This window comes from Sycon ciliatum, chromosome 13 (genome assembly GCF_964019385.1).
Source record: "Sycon ciliatum chromosome 13, ocSycCili1.1, whole genome shotgun sequence".
Lineage (NCBI taxonomy): Eukaryota > Metazoa > Porifera > Calcarea > Leucosolenida > Sycettidae > Sycon > Sycon ciliatum.
Window position 1 is genome coordinate 22,298,048 of NC_088655.1, and position 5,172 is coordinate 22,303,219.

At 43.9% G+C, this 5,172-nt stretch overlaps 1 long non-coding RNA gene across 1 annotated transcript; it reads right to left on the minus strand.

Annotated features, from left to right (window-relative positions):
• Positions 1–1,044: 1,044 nt before the first annotated feature.
• On the minus strand, positions 1,045–3,088 carry LOC135829579 (uncharacterized). Its single transcript, XR_010555862.1, has 2 exons — positions 2,346–3,088; positions 1,045–1,563 (listed from the first exon to the last, which is right to left on the minus strand). It is a non-coding gene; the product is annotated as an uncharacterized LOC135829579 (long non-coding RNA).
• Between the last annotated feature and the right edge of the window lie 2,084 nt (positions 3,089–5,172).

Here is a 5,172-nt window from a genome sequence, read left to right on the forward strand (position 1 = left end):
TGCGGGAAACAACACATGAGGGGAATGCAGTACCAGAACAAACACGTGATAAAGCTGTCTGACAAACGTGTGGCAACAAGTGATAGCGCCATCACAAAGCATTTGCAGGCGCAACCTGAATGCATCCCGCAAGAACGCAACAGCAGCTTCAGTGTCATCACACCAGCCCGGAACAGCGCGCACAGATTCACACTGGAGGCGCTGTACATTCGTAGCTTGAGGCCAGAGCTGTGTCGACAAAAGAAGCACATCAAGGTGCTACGGCTGTTCAAGCTGCAACCGGACTGACAGCTTTATCACGTGTTTATTCTGGTACTGCATTCCCCTCATGTGTTGTTTCCCGCATTTTTCCACCGCTCCATACATTCTTATGGTAGTGTAGTGTGATTTTGAGGCGCGTAAGAATATTCTTGCTGATTCCTACCCCCAGTATAAATTCTGGCTTCGTTTTTGTTCTTGCTCATTCCCATGTATCTACTGATGAAAATGGGTGAAAAGCTTTTAGTATTATGAAATTGACAACCTTGTTGTTGTGTGTATATAAATTTTGTTCGCCTACATCTCTATTTATATATATATATATGTTGGACTCAGTAGAGCGTCCGGCCCCTATATGATGTCCAACCCCTATATAGAGTCCATTGGTCCAAAATCCACTGTACAGAGTCCAAACTTGGAATCAACTGTGAGCTCAAAGTTTAGATGGACATCACTCCCTGTATAGAGTCCAGCCAATTGTCTTCACCCCTATATAGAGTCCATTGGTCCAAAATTAACTGTACGGAGTCCAAACTTTGAAATCAACTATAAAGATTAAAGAGTCTTATGTGGACAACACTCCCTGTATAAAGTCCAGCCAATTAGGCATCCCCTATCGAGTTCGAAATTAGACATAGGATCTACTGTAAGCAGTGAATATTAACCAGAAAACGGCCTCCCCCTTTAATCCTTTGCATCATTCACTTCTCAAGGTAAAAAATATGTATTGAGGCGCCACTGCAGCCACTTCATTACATGAAAAACCCTACAAACACCATCCTCAAATCAAGTGGTCTCTTCGCAGACGCTGTAAATTACAATATCTCAATCATGTAGTGTTGCCAAATAATTGTGCACGCACACACACACATGCACACACCCACACAACGCCAAGAAAATACCTAGAAAAAAACAAGAATCGAAAGAGAATAATGGAGAGCCCGGGATTAATTATTTGTTTTCAAATTATTGCGCGCACACACACACACAAACTTGTACAACGCCAAGAAAACACCAAAAAAAGAGTAGAGACACAATACACGCGCAACTCCAACAGCCATGCAAACGTCCACGCATTTACAAGTAAAGTCAAGAGGGATAACAAATAATTATACGAAACGAATGCATACGTGGGCGGATGCACGCACGTTTACATACATGTAGTAGTGTAAGAGATTAACATAGTGCAGTAGTCGGCATAATACTAGCACATGCTGAGAGTGCAATAGCAAGCTTCGCCATTGCTCATGGCCATGCAAATGTTCAGCAGAACTCAGTTCCGCAAGCTTCTGAAAATCAGCACACCTGGAACAAATAGATAGCACAAGGATACGCTTATTACCGTAATGATGCATGGGAGCACACAACTACCAAGTTCTCAACGAATGTGATGCTCAATGAAAATCAATCCACTCAAAGACCTGTGAACAGGTGACGGTGGGGACAATAATCTATTAGTAATACGAGGAATAAGATCGTTTGTGCACACTCAAGACGCACAGACACACCACCATACATGTAGTGTACACAGTGTTTCACTTCACTGCAACTAAATTGAAATGAGATGATTTGAACAATCTGTACAGCGTTGCCGTCAGTCAGTCTTCCCCAAGATGGAAATGCAATGATTTGTTGTCACGAGGCAGTTTCACTGACACAATGTCATGTTCGTGACATCAAAACGGTTACTTCAGGGAATACGAGTATTAGCTTGAGAAGCTTTTTCTTGTCATTGGCATACACGCAATCCTCCTACTACTACTAGTACACTGGCACTGCGTTTGTGGATCCCATTGTATTTGACATCATACTAGAGGAAGAGTGTCGTGGAGTTTCACATAATTATCACAGGGATAAAAATACATTTCTCATGAAATAATTATTATAATTGATGATAGCTAGACGATCGTATACGATTGATGCAAAGTCCTTGCAGTCCTTGAGGACTATTACGAAGTGGTTGATTACTTTTAGGGCATTCATTCAAGCAACATCAAACAAACGCGATACGCTCCTTGAAAATGGAAAAAAATTCAAGCATAACGACAGAACAGCAGACCAATCGAAACGAGTAAAAGCTTCCTTACCTCAGTCATCGTCCTGCCATGTAGTTGGACAGCCTTTTGACACGGTGGTACAGGCAGCTCTTGTCCAGTCAAACAAGGGTATCCTTGTGGCGTCGAACGAAAGAGAGTGTCAGTGTATCTGACTCGTCAGATTGGAACTGTGCTGAACTTTTCTCTTTCTCCGCTTTCTGCTTTCATCCCTCGCTCTGATGAAACCGTTCAAACGTCTTCAGACTGGCAGCAATGGCCAGCCAAACAGGGGATCCTTGTGGCGTCGATCGAAAGAGAGTGTCAGTGTACCTGACTCGTCAGATTTGAACTGTGCTGAACTTTTCTCGTTCTGCAATTTCTGCTTTCATCCCGCGCACTGATGAAACGTCTTCAGAGAACCACAAGACGCTTTCCAGATTTGATTTTGAACGTCTCCTTATCCTCCTTGGTTACCTCGTGACAGATTACTGTCAGCAACTTCACAGCAGAACTGGCAGCCATGGCTGAAGTGAAGAAAGGAATGCGCTGCCACCAGGCAAGCAAAACTGAAAATGTGTTTGTTCTTTTTCGGGCACAAGACACAGTCACAGGACGGCGTGACTGGATAAACTGGACTCCTGGACTGTGAATAGGGGACTGGTAGAAAAAGTGTACTCCTTATAGGGGATTGCGCGGCAGGTTGAAGCTGATCAAAACTGAGTGGACTCGTGGACTCTGTATAGTGGATTTTGGACCAATGGACTCTATATAGGGTGCTGGACATCATATAGTGCATGGACTCTATACTGAGTCCTACATATATATATGAAGCCGCCTGACAAACGTGTGGCAACAAGTGATAGCGCCATCACAAAGCATTTGCAGGCGCAACCTGAATGCATCCCGCAGGAACGCAACAGCAGCTTCAGTGTGATCACACCAGCCCGGAACAGCGCGCACAGATTCACACTGGAGGCGCTGTACATTCGCAGTTTGAGGCCAGAGCTGTGTCGACAAAAGAAGCACATCAAGGTGCTACGGCTGTTCAAGCTGCAACCGGACTGACAACTTTATCACGTGTTTGTTCTAGTTCTGCATTCCCCTCATGTGTTGTTTCCCGCATTTTTCCACTGCTCCATACATTCTTATGGTAGTGTAGTGTGAACTTGAGGCGCGTAAGAATATTCTTGCTGATTCTCTACCCCCAGTATAAATTCTGGCTTCGTTTTCGTTCTTGCTCATTCCCATGTAACTACTGATGAAAATGGGTGAAAAGCTTTTAGTATTATGAAATTGACAACCTTGTTGTAATGTGTATATAAATTTTGTTCGCCTACATCTCTATTTAAATATATATATATATATATATATAGAGAGAGACGTAGGCGAACAAAATTTGTATACACACAACAACAAGGTTGTCAGTTTCATAACACTAAAAGCTTTTCACCCATTTTCATCAGTAGATACATGGGAATGAGCAAGAACGAAAACGAAGCCAGAATTTATACTGGGGGTAGAGATCCCCAACACGAAATGGCCAAGCGGTTAGCTGAATTACTAAAACCAGTCCTGAACAAATATTCCGCCCACGCAACTAAGGATACATTCGAGTTCGTGGATGATGTATGGGAATTTGGCCAGCAGCAGGCAGAGAACTCTGGATCGCTGTTCCTGTGCTCTTTCGATGTAGTCAGCCTCTTTACAAACGTGCCTCTCAAGGAAACAATAGATATCTGCATACAGTCGCTATACCATGATGATGAAATATCAGCCCCGCAAATACCCCAAGATCTTTTCAAGAAGCTGCTTTTCAAAGCCACATCAGACGTGCAGTTCAGTTTCAATGGCAATATGTACGCACAGAGGGACGGAGTAGCCATGGGTTCACCCTTGGGCCCCGTGCTAGCCAATATCTTTGTTGGATATTTTGAGAACACAATTCCAGACAGTCATTGGCCCCAATTCTATAGGCGTTATGTGGATGACACATTCGCAGCATTTCACAACCGGAAACTGGCATTGGAATTCTCTGAGCGTTTAAATAATCTTCACCCAGCTCTCCAGTTTACAATGGAGGAGGAGAATAATGGAGAATTGCCGTTTCTTGATGTATTGATTAAGCATTCTTCCACAGAATTGCTCACCACAGTATATAGAAAGCTGACGTTCACAGGTCTTTACACCCGCTGGGACTCGTTTTGTGACACTAGAAACAAAATCAATTTGATCAGATCATTAACTTTCAGAGCTAAAACCATCTGCTCACCATCACTATTATCAGCTGAAATTGCTAAGCTAGAGGATATTCTGTGTTCTAACGGTTACCCACTCAAAGTACTCAAGCGAGTCATGACAAGCGTTCTTGAACCTAGCCCAGATACAGCTTCTGCACAACTTGAACCTGCAACTCGTATTATCACAAAATTGCCGTGGAAAGGGCAAAATTGCATTGCTTTCCGCAAAAAGATTAAAGCTGCAATTTTGAACTGCTATCCTACAGTATCCCCGTTGAGCCCGCGTGACCTGAGCTAGCGGAGGAGGCATTGGTGCCAGTCGGGCTTCTGGGCTCGCGAGCCGTGTCCGCACTGTCATGTTGCTGGTTCTCCTGGCTGGAGCATACCTCACTACCAAAAGCTGGCTGTGGCAGCAAACAGTCCAGTAAAATACTTTTACTCAGTTTCCTTTCGGATTCAAGCTGCGCTGAGAAAGCTGGCCGCGGAGTGCTTGGCAATGCATTGCCTTGACAGTGTCGACAGTTAGGTCAGATATACTGAAGAAATAAAATGTCGAGGTGACACTCAGGCTGGCAGCAAAGCTACGAACGGAAAATAAACACTGCTGAAGCACGATCTGTTGTCTGGAAGAGCACCAAAAA